This window comes from Agelaius phoeniceus, chromosome 14, assembly GCF_051311805.1.
Source record: "Agelaius phoeniceus isolate bAgePho1 chromosome 14, bAgePho1.hap1, whole genome shotgun sequence".
NCBI lineage: Eukaryota > Metazoa > Chordata > Aves > Passeriformes > Icteridae > Agelaius > Agelaius phoeniceus.
Genome location: NC_135278.1, coordinates 7422621 through 7439508, shown reverse-complemented (window position 1 = coordinate 7439508; position 16888 = coordinate 7422621).

The following is a 16888-nucleotide window of genomic DNA, read 5'->3' as shown; positions in this document are numbered from 1 at the left end:
TGCTTTTCAGAAACCCCAGAGTGGTGTCCACTTCATACAACACTCACTGATTTTCTTAGATACGTGTGGAGTGGGTTTTTCTGTAAATATATTTAATTTTAATTGACTCCTGGATTTTTTTTTGTGTGTGTGTCAGAAATTATGCTGATTAATAGTGTTCATAAAGGGGCAAGATCACAGGCAGAGCTGTCTCTGAACATTACCAAAGTTATAAAGCTATTAATTTTTCAGTGGTACCATTAAAAGAAAAATATTTTATGCAAATGTATTTAACTTTACAGATAATTATTCAAATTGTGGGAGTTACATTAGTGTCTTTTTAAAGACGTTTTCCCTTTCTGTCATTCTGGACATTTTCATTTGACTCTATTAGAATTGATAGCTCCGTTCCATTCTAAAAACTAGCATCTAGCTTCAAATTTTAGTTTCCTTAGTTGATTATATGACCAGCAACTAAATTTTAAACAGACATTAAGATAAAATTAGCACAATACTGAAGGTTTCAAATGTTGATGTTTATTTTCAGCTCACAAAGCTGTGCTCAATTCAAATAAAAATAGAAAATAGGTAACAAAAACCACTGTGAGCAGGACCATTGTCTTTTGTTCCATTGAGTAAGCAATAACCAGTTTGGTGTATTTCTCACCTTTGCATAACTCAAGGACAGTTGAGTTCTGTGTGGTTGTGTACAATCTTAGTGATGTAACATTTCAAATCAGTAAATTGATTCAGTACAAGTATGTTAACCCAAATTTGGTAAAACCAGTAAAATTAGTCCCCTCTGTTATTCTTTTGGATAAAATGACTTGTATTGTGAAGCAGATTTGGCTGAGTGTGTGGGAACAGAATAGACCCTATGGAATTAATGGACACCAATTAAAGTCTTGGGAGATTAAGAATATCTTCCTGTTCAATAGCATTTGTTATCTTAGTTTTCAAAGCTTAGGATATTTTCCTATTTCTAAAAGTAATAAGGATGTTCCTAGTGAAGCATACTCACATAGCCTAAAACCCAATTTGTTTCAACAATTTTTCTTTGCCTTTTAACAACTTCTCAGTCATGTATTTGGCATATTTCATGATAGTACAAAAAGCCATTTTTTCCTTCTTGCTGTCATCTGTGTGCTCTTCATCTTATAAGTATTAAAAGAGCCCTCTGGCTGGAAAGTTAGGTGATCTTTATCCCCATTTCATTATATCAGTGAAAGAAAACAAACAGTATTTTTAAAATGTAATTGAACTCTAAAAAAAAAAAATCTAATTACCCCAGGCAGTAAATGAGAATGGGCCACTTAAGTTTTAGTTTGAATACATTAATTTTTTTAGTAGAAGTCTATTTCAGCTACAGTAGGCTACAAAACAGATGAAGGTTTCAAGGCATAATTTTTTTATCTATTGTAATAAGTTTTCACAGTGTTGCAGGTCAAAATGAGTTCTGTGGTTTTAAATTAGTTTTTTTGGATATTAACAGCTTAATGGCTGTGGAATTTATATCAGGATCATGATAAGTTTTTAAACTTTAAGCATGCTATATGGGCAATATGAAAAGCTGCTCAAATTATTAAAAATTAGTTTCTTTGCACTAACAGAGAAGCAACAGAATTAATGAGAAATCAGAACATTTGCACAAGGTACAAAAGATTCCAGAAAGCAGGTTGCATTCATTATGTTTTTCATCAGTAAGCACTGTTGGTTCTCTTCTGCATTTCAGTGCCAGCTGAAGTTCAATGCCAATACAAGGTCATAGGGGAACGAATGGCTTCCAACAGTACTTTTACTTATGAGCTATTGCTCATTTCACCACTTCAACATTGGGAGAGATAAATTTTCTAATCCTGAAGTTATTTGAATTAGCTGCTTAGAACCTTTTTGTAAATTATAATACTCAGAAGCACCTAATTTTTACATTTTTGTGCTGAGAACTTATTGAACAAAAACACTGTGTACTGTACATGTGCCAAAGCAGCCCATAGGAGGCTTGAATATCTCGGAGTGGCTTGTTGCCAATGACATCTTGAGCTGACTGTGCTGTCTTAAAGTAAAAATCTAGAATCAGTTTTAAGCTTAAAAAAATGAAATCTCTACTGTATAAAGCTCTTGGTATTTATAAGCAGAATAAAGGGAAGGTATTTGAGTTCAGTGGGCCCATAGGTTTGAGATGATGGGATTGCCTGCTTAACTCTTCTGAGCTAACACAGTGAAAGGATGAAACGATTTGACAAAGATCCAATTGCATACACTTAGAACCTGCCTTCTCTGGGGTTGGTTCCATCTTCCCTGGGTGACTTTGTTTTGAAATAGGATTAATAGTCTTGCCCAGCAGGGAAGGCACATGGGGATTGTTGCTTATGGGGTATTATGTAGCTGAGAGTTATAAACATTATTTACTGAAAGTGAAGTTGGTACCATTGTAACTATGTTCATTTGCAGCCACTGTTTGTTTATAAGGTATCAGTTAGGCTCAGTGGCACTGGTAATGAGTGAATACTGAAAGTTATAAGGGCAGGATTAACATTTCCAAGCAAAGGAAGAGAAAGTTTTTAAACTTGGAGCATTTAGACTTCAAATGCAAAGTTATGCACAGCACCAAACTTTGTAAAAGTTTATTTCTGTGGAAAATAAATAAGGCTTTGAGCTCTACTGATTTCTCTCCAGTAAGTCAATCAGTGGTGATGCAAAAACCAAAGAGGAGTTTCTAAGGCATTTTTCTCTTCCAAATTCAAACCATATCTTGTGTATTTCTTGGGTGTTTTTGTTTTAACTCTAAAGCTGTGGAACTGTCCCAAAGAGACATGTACAGCTTAGCTTTGCTTTTCAAGCTTGGAGTTCCATGGGCTTTGTTTGCAGTGCAGAGGCTTATCCTCATGGAAATGTCACTCTGCATGCAGGACAGGGTGTCCACTCAATGACAGAGGCAAAGGGTGGGACAGATCCAGGTTAGGTACTGATTACCTGGGTTGCTAATTACCAGGATTGCTAATTACCAGGACTGCTATTGATCCCAGACAAAGCTACTCCTGGCAGATGGATGCAGCTCTCAGAGCCATCTCCCAGGTCTCTGTGATGAGCACCTGTCCAGGGCACACACTGGCCTCTTGTATTTCAGAGGGACAAGAGCCCTCTTTAGGGAGCTCAATGATTTCTCTAAAGGCAAATATGCTCATGCTAAAACCAAGCTGCCCTGTTGAGGGACTGCAAGAAAAAGAGCAGAGTCTCTGTGAAGGACAGGGCTGCTGATGGTAAATCCAAAGCACACTTTTGTTTGACAAGGTCAAATTGAGGCATTCAGAAGGAATCAGATGCAAAAAAACAATCCAACAAACTAATGAAATTAAAAACATCACACTGGGAGAAATTTATCTTTCATTTTGGGTGCTGGATCATTGGTATCTTTCAAGCTTTTCTCTGTACTTTAATTGTAGGGATGGGAATTTTTTTTCTTAATCAAAGCCTAATACCAAAGGACATAACTTCATTCTAGCTCTCAGCACTTTCACATGTGAAGGGAATAACTAAACTCTTTATGGTAAAGTAGCATGGTCAGTCAGTACCAGACAACTAAAAGAAATTTTAGTGTGACAGAGACAACCAAGCTGTCATAAGCATGTGGATATTTTAATATTACAAGAACAGATTTAACACCCACTCCAACTCACAGGCATCATAAAATGGAACTAAGACTATGACTTTGTTCTTGGAGAATGGCAAACTTCAGTTTTCTTTCAGCGGCTTCAGTGGAGTACTGAAACAAAGGGATTATATTCTGTAGTATAATAAGGATGGGAGATTTGCATAAAAAAAGATGAAAAATAAGCATGTAAAATAGTTCTCAATAGATTATTTATTCAGTGCTTAGAATAATATTGATTCCTCGTACATCCTCTAGATAGTAAAATATGGGAAACAACATCATGATTTTAAGGAAAGAAACGACTATCAAATAGAAAATAAAGATACTTCTGGTCCTAGACTGTCAGATTTTTGATTTCAGATCACATGAAAAGAGACAAAACAAACTGAGGGATGTGAAGGGGCATTGGCTAGTTTAATCTAACCAAAAAACCCTCTATTTGTTTATTCCCTGTAAAGCCAAAGTAAGATTACTCTTCAGATGGCAAAAATTTTCCATGTCTTTCTGTAGAATTATCATTGCTAGATTTTTCATTCAAGTAAATTCAATGGCATCATGAAACGTGCATTGGAATTGTGCATTCTGAATCTCAAAACCAGCAGTACATCCCCTTGAAACTTTAAGTACTTTCCCTCATCTCAGCACATCCTGGTTTAGAAACTTTCCATTCGGCTTTTTTTCTTCTCTACAATCCACTTATTTTTGTTTTATTTTGCTCATGGTTCATGCATTTATAAGCATCTGTAAATACCAGTTGGTAGCACAATACCTGAATACCTTCTGCATTTTCTGTACCTAGCCTTAAATACCTTACTGCATACTTTAGTTCTTTCCAAGGTAAAACCCATCAGTGTCAAATTAAAACAGATTGCAGAATTTTGCTCTTTATTCTCTGTCAGGTATTTCTTGACAGCCTGGAATTTGCACTAACCTCTGTTTGATCCTTGACACTCTTGACAACCTCAAACTGGAAGTTTGTTAAAGGGTGCCAACATATCTTGTACATTAACATCTGTATTAAACTGAGGTTTTAAAAAGAATTTTAATGGCATTTGGCACCAGATAACTTTTAAATGGTGATAATTGTATGCTGTTATCATTGGATATATAGTTCCTGATCATATCAATTGACATATCATTTGGCAATGGTTCTTGATTTCTCTCTGGAAAAAGCTGCTGGTTCAGTTATACTTGCACATTCTATTTCAGGAATAGTTAATGAAATTATTTCTCAGGAGGAATTTTTTGGCATATTCAGGTGGCATACCCATTTTATTGGGCTATAGCTGAAGACTATGAAATGTGATGGACAGAATGGTACAATTTCTGCAGTATATATTTCAGTGTGAGAAAGAGCTCTTGGCTAACTTGGCCTGTCTGCTGTGAACTGTCATGTACTACACAGGAGAGAAAAATTTCCTCTTGTTTATGAGCTGCTTCGATCTTGGTCAGCACAGGCTGGGTACAAAGGCCCCCTGCTCCACCTATTTAATCCCAGATGTGTGGCCATGTCTCACTTCCTGGGTGCAAGGACAGTACAGATAAATAAATACAAAAGGTAGTTTTTGTGAACAGAATATCACCTACATCAGCCCAGCAGCTGTTAGCAACAGCACCATCCTGCCTTGGCAAAACACTCAGGCAGAGCCATGGACTCTCTGGGAGTCTCTTCTCATGTTTGGAATGATAACAGTTTAACTGTGACCACTTGGAAGATTTAAGAATCACTTTAGATAAAAGACCATCCTATGGTGCTGTTTTCTCTGGAGGAGTCATCTTAGTCCTCAGATTCTTACAAAATTTGAACTTGCTGTCTTTTTCTCAGACAAATTACCAGTGATTACAACTGAGGAAAGACTGCAAGCCATGACATGGTAATTATTCTAAGAGATAATTAGGAAGCAGAAGAGAAAAATATTACTGAAGAATGAAGACAGCTGCATTGTAACTTAAAGCAAAATTGCTGAAACTCACAGAGATAAAGGAATGGTATTTTGTGTGTTAGATGTGGAAAATGTAGTCAGCTCACCAAATATTCACCATTTGTTTTTACCCCAGGAGGTGACAGGCATGAGAATTTGAGTCAGGAGTGGTGCTTTTCCAACCATTCCATCATCTTTTCCTGAATCAGAATGGATTGTATCTAAAGCTTTCTCTCTAAAGTCCTCCAAGGTGTTATTGAAACCATACAATGATGGGTATCACAGTGTCCCTGGTGAATTCTATCAGTATTCACTACCCTAATTAGAAAAAGTGGCAAAATCCAATATAAATTCTCCTAGCTGTACTTTAATTTCCTTATGACTACTCTGAATGTAATGGACATAGAGAAGAGCTTAGAGACTTTTCCTTTGCAGTAGCAAATATGAAAGATCATTCATTTTTTCCTTCAATCTACTCCTTTATGAATTTAGTCCTTAAAAGAAGTGACCAATCCAAAGAGAAGTTAATTCAAAATGATGGGTGTTGTTGAGCCAGTTACCTTCAGGGCTTGAGGGCTTGATCTGATGCTGATTGAAGGGATAGGAAAGTGATCCTGAATCACAGGCACTGCATTTTGGCCACAGAAATTGCCAGTGCCCTCATTGCTGCTGCAGCCAGGCACGAAGATTTCTGGGCAGCCCCGAGCTGGCTGAGCCTCTCAGATGCATTAGCAGCGTGAGCTGCACCGTGTCCCAGCCCCTGCCAGCTGGACTGAGGGGAGGGAACCATCCAGGACACCCAGATGGTGTTCTTTACTTTTAATTCCCTGTGCTTTCATGGCCGTGTTTGCCATCTCTTTATCCATGTATGTAAAATGAAATTTCCTTGTTTTCTCCTCCCCTTTTATTTCCTCTGGTTGTTTTACATGGTGGCATCTGTGGAATGCTGTAACTTAATTACATGTTTAACATGCAAATTGAGGACAAGGCAACCTTAAAAGTTATACAGATTTGTTAGAAGTTCCTACAGTTTACTTTGGAGCTTGACAACATCCATTAATGTGTTTAGTATCATTGCAACCACCTCTGCTTACACATAAAAATTAGAAAACAGTTTGAATACATTGAAAAATACAAGGCAGTTAGTATTCACCCCTCATTAATTTGTGAAGTATATAATTCTACCTTAGAAGCTTGATATTGTAATATTAAAAGTAGTCATTCCAGATCAAAGGAGTGAAGCTGAAATTATTTTGAAAATATTTAATACTTATTTTTAGTTTTTATTGATAATCTTATTTTGCAATTGGGGTGATATTTTATCACATGCCCTTCTTTGCCCTTTTTACTCTGGATTTGCCTTACTCTGGAATACCTTGTTTTAGCTTCCTTTTTCATGGTCTGCAAACTTCAGAGTTAAATTTTATGTGCACTGCAGGAAGCAGAAAGACAACAGCCTCTGAAGTTACCAGAAAAAAATTGCATCCTGTAAATGCACTTTGGGATAACTCTGCTAGTCTTTATCTCCATAAAATCGTGGGTATTGAGGAAGCATGCACATCTATAAATACTCCCTTTCTGATTTTCTGCTATTTATATTTGCATTCACAATTACTGGGCACCTTCAGATTTTTCCATGCTGGCACAGCCTAGATTGACTTGGGTACCTCCATCCAAAAGGAACAGAAATCCTCTATGCTGGCACACAGATAATGAAATGGTATGGCAGCAACATCACTTGCATAATTATGCTTCAGTTTATGCTGAAGAAAAAGCAGTCATTTCCAGCTTAATTGTTGCCCTTGTCTCTGAGAGGTCTGTTCCTTCCAAATTCTTTTTCTCTTAAGAAATTTATCTGCAGTGTAATTAAGAACACAAAAAAACCCCAAGCAATGAAAATATGTGAATATGCAGGCAGCAAAAATACTTTATGAAGTGTGCAGCATGCAGACATTATATTTCTCTTTCCCCTCATGTGATCCAAATTCATGACTTTACTAGTGGTTTAAATAAGTGTTTCTTGTGTGTGATTAGAAGCTGAAATTTAGAGTATAAGAGAGTAACTGGATTACAGGTTTCTATTAAACTGTATTTAATATCTACATCTTCCTAGATATATACAGTGTGCTTCAGTAGCAATAGAAAGTGCCACTTTTACTGTTTTTTCAGACATGAGACTTTGTCCAAGCTTATGGCATTCAAAAGAATATTAAATCCTGTATAAGGCTAGAAATAAAATACAGTAAATATTTATTATTTGTTATTAAACCATTGGTAAATCATTTAAAGTGTAGTCCTTTATTCAGGCTTCTAGAGTGGTCTTGAAATCCTTAAAGCATTCAGATGGTGCAGTAATTGCACACATCTGATGCCAAGACTGCAAAACTTTGATGAAAGCTGTGTCTTTGTTTTTGCTGTAGATAGATCATGTTCTCTGCTGCAGTGAATTAAAACAAAAAAACTTCAGTAATGTCTTCCTATGTTATATCAAAATGTAGCACTCAGAGTCCAATGAGTCATGTCAGCAGCAGAGCTAGTAAGTGAATTTATATTTGTGTCTGAATAACCATCCCTTTAAGTTTATAAATGGTTCTCCTTTTTAAGAGCTGCTAAGTATGCAGCAGTTGCCTGAGCTATATGGACTTCCTCATTAGACTGATGAGCTTCAAAGCAATTGGGGCTCCTTCCAAGTATGAAGGGAGGACACACAATGAATTCCAACTGAAGTTAAAGATAAAATGTACATTTTTTAAACAAAATGTTCCAAATTATTAATTTCTTTTTCAACTAAAAGAATATATAATATTTTCTCCCACAAGTCATTCTTTCCCTTTGCCATTTCTGAACTGCAAAATTAAATTTTGCTTGAGTGAAGTCCTTTACTGACCTCATGTGTATCAGGTTTTCCTCTGTAGAGTTCAGAATAGCTATATAACCTATGAATGAATTCTGGCCACATTTTACTGCAGACAAGTACTTAACAGTATTTCCTCAGTCCTTTAATTTTCAGGCTTCTAGATTTTATTTTGCTGTAGCTTAACCATAGTCTGCCTAAGTCCTAGTGGTGTAATTTAGTTTGGATATCTGTTTAGTTTTATTAGAGTTAGCATGCAAAAGATTTTCAATAGAAAGGCTCTTCTTTTCCATTTCAACAAATTTCATTCTGGAGACAGATTATTTCATTGATTTTAGCATTAAGCAAAGAAAACACAAATTCTAATTTGAGCCTGGAGTCTAGGAATGAAGCCTAATTCTTTGGCACAAGGTGAAATTCAATGGGCTGTAGTGCAGTTGCCTCAAAGTTATTTCAGGTTTCAGTCCAAATAAAGTGCAGGACCCAGCAGAGTTATTTCCACATGGTAAAATATCTGCACTGTGGTGAACATAATCTACTATTTTTTAATCACTAATAAGCTGTGAGGGTAAGAGTTTAAGACAAAGATGGAAAGTTTTTGAAGTTTAGTGCTCCTTTTCTCTCTGCATGGAAAATATTGCAAAACAAGAAGGGGAGGGAACCACAGTACAGTGGGTGCTTCTGAGAGGGAGCCTTGTAGAGGGTTTATAAAATAACAGACTTCTAGCATGTGTGTGTGATTTTTCCTTCTATTTCTCTGTGTTCAATGTGAGACTTGTACTAATAAAGATTGAAGGGTTGGGCAGTAACCTGCTCTGTGGGGGCAGCTGCAGTGTTGTGCCTTGAAACAAGGAATGCCTGTGGGTGAGGATGGGTTCCCCCAGCAGCTGCACACACCTGTGCCTGTGCAGGGCCCTGGGCAGGCTCTGTGTCCCTGAGGGTCCAAGGCAAGGCACGACCTATTTGCCAGGTCTGGGGCTTCACAAGAGCTGGGGCACGTGCAGAGGCAGGAGGAGGCCTGCAAATAAATGTCACTGCATGGGGTTTGCTTTGTGTTATAGTGAAAACTGTTTTCTTAGAGTGATTGTATTCTTATGGGATTTTCAGGTGCTAAAGGTATTAAACATTCCTCTGTGTTTATGAATTAGGCTGTTAAATTCCTTATCTGGATTTACCACCAGAAAAAAAATCCCTACATCCTTTGTAGGGGTGTGACATGACATTTACTTTTCATTTCTGGGGGTTACATGCTACTGTGAGATGTGATGCACTCAGACAGGACTTACCCTGCATGAGAGGGGATCCTTATTCCAGGAACTGGAAAGATAACATGAATTGAAGTTTAAAAAAGGCAATTTTTGCAGGCTGCAGAAGCTGGCATTTTTTGTTAATTTATTTTTTTTACCCCCAAGGAGGGAGAAACGGGAAAAATGTATTTCATAAGTGTGCATGACTGCTTACAGTTTTGGTAGTGGAGCACAGAGCCTACTGCCCCTCAGGTAACATAATTTGCTTTCTTACTGCCTATGGACATACTAAAAATGTAGCATTTTGCAAGAAGGCAGTGCAACACACAAAAGATGATCATTTTGTGATAGAAAACACTTGGTGTTATATGACATGACTTTACAGAGCTTAATGGAGTATCAGCATTATATATATATATATATATGCACAATAGTATGTCAGTGGCTTTAAGATGAGGGAGAAGTCATCCTCCATTGAAGTTGTAGCTATTTTAATCAAAACACCATTATTTTTGTACAAGTCAAGCCTTAGGTGTGCTTTTCTGGGATTTGGGAAGGCCAAAAGAAATGGCATTTGGATGAAGTACATGGGAGGACCAGCACTGTACAAGGAACTAATTTTGTTACTACCTCTTCTTTTCCTCACTTGTAATTTTCCTTTTCTGTTGCTCGTGTTCCAGTTTGTGTGAGCTGCCCCAGAGTGAACCTGATGTTTATCTCAGATGTATTTGCTGTAACCCTGAAGAGCAGGAGTACTATGCCTTTCATGGGAACAGAGCCAAGAAACAATCATTTCACAAGGTCTGCTAGAAAGAAGTAGATAGAGAACATGTGGATTGTCCAAATGTGCAATGTGGGCACTGGTGGAGATGTTATTATTCAGATTTTCTGTGGCACATAGGCTTAGGCTGAGTAGGTGATTCATTATCACTTAAACAGTTAGTGCTGCTGTACAGCATATAGGAAATTACTGACAATTTGTCTCTTGTGCTGATCGAATTAATAGTCATTCCAAAGGAAGGATATGTATTTTCTGCAGTTCCACACTGTGTTCTGCTCAAAAAAAAAGCTGCGTTGAGGTATTCACATCATCATCTTCCAGCTATTCCTAATTTTCTCAAATCAAGAATCTTTTATTGTTTTTATCTGATTTAATCTAGCAGACAAAAGCAATAAAAGAATCAATGTCTGGACAAATTCAAGTAGGAAATAGGGACCAAATTTTAACAGCAACTGTATTAACAATTTTCCAAAGTTCTTTATCACCTGAAATCTTTAGATCAAGGTGACATTTCTAAAGCAGATTTTACACTTCATCTATAAATCTCTTTTGTTGTATTATATGGTTGATTCAATAATACAATTACAGAGGATCTATTTGGTCTCAGAGAATCCTTTTTCCTTGTACTTTTTCCATTTGTGAGCAGAAACTAAAGTAGTTTGGGTCTTACTCTACACAAAGTTGGTTTGGCAATACTTTGGGATTAGTAGTTCTGGTGAGAGTCCATGATTTATGGAATAAAATAACAGAATATATTATTTGTTACTAGTTTCATTAAGGATTTTGACTAACCTGCCGTGACTGGAACTTCCTTTAACCCTTCTGTATTGAGAAGTCTGATTTGCTAATTTTAGCCCATCTTTCCCACATTCTCTCATTCTCTCCCAATCAATATTGCATTATGAAACATTGAAGAACTTAATTATAGAAGTGTTTTTATGATGTCAACACAAGCTAGACTGAAATAATTTGCATGTAACAATGTTTTTACCCTGTTAATAATGGTTTTGAGTTACTGCTGTAGGAGATATTCAAGCCTGAGGGATATGCCAAATATTCAGACTGACTGAAGAGAAACACAAGAAGTATCAGAAACCCCTTAGCCCTGCTGGTCCTGGCAATGGGAAGCCAGATTTTTCATAGAGGAAACAAAGCTAAGTGTTTCCTTTATTAATTCCTAACAGCTTAAGCTGTAGAAAAATATGTGAAAGTCAGCACAGAAGGTCTGTGATTGAAATCCTCCCATGAATGTATTACCACTTTGAAAATTCCTCCCTTCCATCTACTCTGATTCTGATGTGCATGTGGTGGGAATCTCGAGTGTGTCTGTAGACACCAGGAAGGTGGTGGCAGTAATGCAAGACTGGTGATGGGGGAAATTGGACTGAAGTACCTGGACCAGTACAGTGTCCTATTTTATTCATGAAACACTACAATGTTCAATTTTTACTTTTTTTTTTTTTGTTAAGGTCTGACTTTAATTAACAAATTTGGCAATTATATAAACTGAAATGATGCATAGAAATGAGAGAACACCAATATTCTCAGTTAATGGGAGCATTCTCTGTATTACTTGCAAAGTTAGAGCTCATTATGTTGTTTACCTCTGGAAATTATTCTTTCTGTATTTCTTTTTCTCAAGTGGCAGCTTCTCTATGACTGTGTTGACTGGAGTATTAAGATATGAAAAGGTAATCCTGTAACAGTTGGGATTCAGCAGCTGTAGAGAAAAAGGAGAAAAAAACCCATCCTCCTATGCTCAGAAAAAAGCCTAGACCCTATAATTAAGATAACATTTCATTTGACAACTGAACAGGAGCCAGACCTTCAGTCATTTTGGAGCTGGTATATTGCCACCAATTATTTTAAATCTCTTTAGTTGCCAGATATTGTTGCTCTTCTGCTGCCTGGCAGGGCACCAATGATGCTGATCTATGCTCCAACCAAACAGGAAGAATAAATTAACAGCAGTGTAACTGGAACATTCTCAATCCACCAGAATAACCACGAGTGCAAAAGAGACAGTCATAAGATAATGACTGCCTGCAGGGTAGACCATGGTTAAGATACTCCTTATCGAATAAGAATGTGGAAAGGCTCCATGACAATGAGGCTGAACTAATTACCTCTCATATGTTAAGAAAATATTTTAAAAAGTTATAAATTCTGTATTTTATTCATGCTACTAAGTGCACACCTTAGGTTTTCAAATTGAGAGAGCAAGGTTTTCTGACCAAATTCCCTATTTATGCTGAATTTTTACAGATTACTGCCATTTATTGTTGAACATGCAAGACCACATATATCCCACTTGGAAAACTGTTTGGAGTACATATCTCACATATTTTTCTGCAGCTGAAGTAGTATTCTTGTAACCTGGATTTGTGCTTTACAGCTCCTGGTGGCTCTTCTGTAAGCCTCTATACTGGGGTATCAATTTCTCTCTAGCAGCTCTTAGATTTGCTGATGTTAATGCTCAACCCTCTTAAAAAAAACCCAACAAACCAAAAAACAAACAAAAAATTACAAAACAAATCTTAATTTGTATATTTAGACAATTTTTATCTATTGGTTTTGGACTTAACGAATGATTACGTTTGATAAGAAATGTTCTTAAAAAGAAAAACTGCAAGTAGTTTGTCTGAAAACTTTATTTTTATGTATATGAATCATAATCTTTTTACAGGTGGATGATGAGAAAGTTGAGACTAAACACAGAGTTAAATCATGTGCAGAAAGACTTGTTGCTTCCATGTACGATCGTGTTGTCCTTCCCTGCATCCTTATTTAGAATGGCACTGCCTTTCAAGCTAAATACATAAAGTAGCACTAACAAGTTTTCACAGCTCTGCTTTAGGGTACTTCAAGGTTTATTTATATGTTATATCTCAAAATCTTGCATCTGAAGCTGGAGTCCTGCCATCTGTGGTTAACTGTGCATTAAGGGGATTGCTGCCAATACAAGTGTACAGGATGACAAGGATGATCAGTTGGAAATTATCTGCTAGGAATAAGATAGAAGCACATCTAGGATATAGCCAGAGCCTTGGATTAATGGAGGGTGTTAATTTTCTGTGACACATATGGTTGTTCTTCAGTACTTCCCTACTTTTAACCCTCTGTAGCTCTCAAAGGATGCATTCCCATATCCCCTTTCCCCACCGACATAATTGCCAAATAAATAGAGCTCTGTCTATTTTAGAGAGTTAGTTCACTGATTAAGCAATGAAAAAAATACCTTCTAATACTGGACATATCCTGGCATGCAGAGAAGGTAAAGAATATGGTTTTACATAATCCTGAAGGTCAGAAGCACTTACATTTAAATCAAGGAGGTTGTGACTGAAAGGTACTGTAAAGACTGGAGTTGACAAAGGTGCCACCATGTTAGCAGTCTGTGGGCATCTTTGCCAACAGACAACTGTCTAATACAATTTTGTGTAAAAGCACATTTTTGACTTTATTTTTTAGGTTTTTTTAAATGAAAGAGTTTGGTATGCCCAGAAGGAAGTATTTCATTATTACTTTGTCCCTTGTAGTCAAATAAGTCATCTCCTCTAGGTTTTGTGTGTTTAGATAGTGTACTCTGATATTTTTAACTCTACAAGAACATACATGCCTCTCCTTTCAATGAGACTTTTCAGGGCATGCTGCCACCTTAGCATCTGCCTGGAACATGGATCATGATTTGTGTCTGAGCACTGTCTGCTGTGAAATTCTGGTGTGACATTGAGGGCTGATGAAGTTTGCAAAGGCAGTGGGGTTGGACGTTTGTGCCAGGGGAGGTCACAGCACTTCAGTGGCTGCAGAGTTGCTACACCTTGGTGTGTCTATATGGACCAGGATGGAATATGTCTGTTTTATATTGCTGAAAATTTGAAGTGCAGAAATGCTTAAACGTGTTTAAATCCATTCTGCATATTCTCCACAATATGATAACTGCTTATATGGGGGTTTTTGTTTTCGTTTGGTTTTTTTTTTTTTGTATTTTCATCAAAACTTCTTTGGTTGCTGGTGGAAATGTCCTAAATTAATAAAACTAATATAGGAAACAGGGAAAAAAAAGGCCACTAGCTTGATCTGATAAAAGTTGTTTAAACATTACAAGTAGTTACCCATCTTAGCCATATGAATTTTGTGCTTAAATAAAACCTCAGTATACATGTATGGCACTTAATTCCATGTAGTCACAAAATAAGGTGACCAGAGAAATCAGACAAAACCATGATTTATAGTTGCCACCAGTGTTGGTGGTATTTTTAGTGTACTTTGATTGTTTCTTGATTTCTTCCTCACAGGTGATAGAAATTGGCTGGTGGAAAAAAATAAGGTGGAAGTACTCTAATAACTTTAAAGAAAAATAAATCTCTGTTGAGCAATGGAAACTGTAGCATAGAAGAATGAACAGTTCAAAAAAGTTCTACACATTGAAGTTAACTATAGCAACACATCAAACATCGAACAGTGGCATTGATGGAGAACTGTAAATGCACGTACTGGGAAAGGAAAAATGTTTTTGAGCTTAAAGTGAGCCTTTTGTATTTGAACCAAAATTACTAACATTTTCTGTGTGGGAGGGATATGGGAAAAGATGTCTTAATTGTGCTTGCAGATTAATTTTTCAATTGAGAAAGGGCAAGTTTCATTAGAAATTATGTCCCTGTGTTTATGAAGATGAGGTGAAGGAAAAGGCAATATCTGGTTGACATTCATTTGGGTTTGCTTTTCTTACATGTGCAGCAGTCATTTAAGCAGGGTTCTGGGAACGTGTATGGAAAATATACTCGTTTGTGACTCCCTTGCTTTGAATTTCTGCATGACCTCGCCTTTACTTTTCCTGCTCTGCTGCAAAAGATATTGAACTTCTGAGGATTTCTCCCTCCACACCCCCAAATTTACATGTCAATAAACCAGTATTATACACAGAGGAAGAATGAAGGAACACAGAAGTTAATTAATCTTAAGATTACACAGGACTGAAATGTAATTTTAGAAAGTGCTCTGAGTTTCCTGGGTAATTCTATTATCCCGGGAAGAACAAAGAAACCCGAGCACTTTTCTGCTTTAACATCTCATATCAGTGAGGAATAAGTTGTTTCTTGTCTTTGAGCAGCCAAACCCCAGCCATGCACTTGAGCTGGCTCCTGGCAAAGGGCTCTGCTGCCTCTCTGCCCTCCTGCCTGCTCTTGGTGACAAGGCACAGAGCAGCAGGGCTTATTTTCCATCCGTGCTGGGGCACCCCAGGGGTGGACATTTCTGTGCTCAGCTAGAAGAGAGGCTGACATGCTCTGGGGTGCCTTCTCTGGCCCCTGATGTGTTCCTGATGTGCCATGTGTGGTTTGTCCCCAGAGACAAGGACCACAGTGAGCACTGTAAATGCCTCTTCTTCCCCATTTCAGACAGTGGAAGTTATTTCCATACCATTATGAACAATTAATTACTGCATTACCTGCTTAATCAAAGTGCACTCTACCATTGCTGAGTACAGAGGAGCTTCTCTAGGGGATGATTCAGAACAGAATTTTAATTTGTGCTGTCTCTCGGGTGTCTGCAGGAAGAACTGGACTCTAGGATTCAGCTCCTTAAACCTGCATGGTAGAAATCAAAAGTTGCATATTTCCTCCCTAGGAACAGAATGTGGGAATCACCAAATATAGTTGCTTGCTCTAAGAGGCACAGCCCTATCATGTCCATGGCAGTGGTTTAATTAGTAGTGAGTTTTAAGTGTACAATTTATATAAAAGGAATGCAAGGAATACAAAAGCTTAGCAAGATTGGTGGAAAAAAGCTCTACTTTTTCTGTGTAATAAAGATGCCCCCTATGAAAAACAGTGGCCTGTGAAGAGCCTTCTGTTCATGATGGTAAACGGGAAGAAATGAAGGATTTTTACCAGCTTGTTAGAAGCAAGCACACTAACGATAAACTATGACATTTTCTTTTTTGGAACTACATTTTTAAAGGAAGAAATATAACTAAAAGCACAGGATTGTCATAGGGGAGGAGGTGTTTGCTTTTAGCTGAGAACTCCTATTTCCAAGTCTGTACATCAAGGGAGTTTTCACTTCAAAGCTGTCTACACCAAGGAATAGGAACTTCTAATGAAACTGATAGTTAAACCCTCAGCTATCACATCATAAGTGAGTTGCTATAATAGTGCCTGCAACTCTTGCACATCCTCTTTGATTTATTTCATTTTTGATCTTTACCACCTGCTGGACTAGCACAGCTTTGTTCACCCTGGATGAGATTTTTTTTTAATTAACCAATATACCAACAAAAATATATTAACAAACCCTCATTATCTTTACATGATCATTATTTGGACTCAATAAGAAAGGACATGAATAATACCTGATCATCTACTCAGGAAACTCAAGTCTCACATAGGAGAAAGAGATCAAGGCTACATTTTTAGATAAAGTAAATTCCTGTCTTTTAAATATTACAGTTAA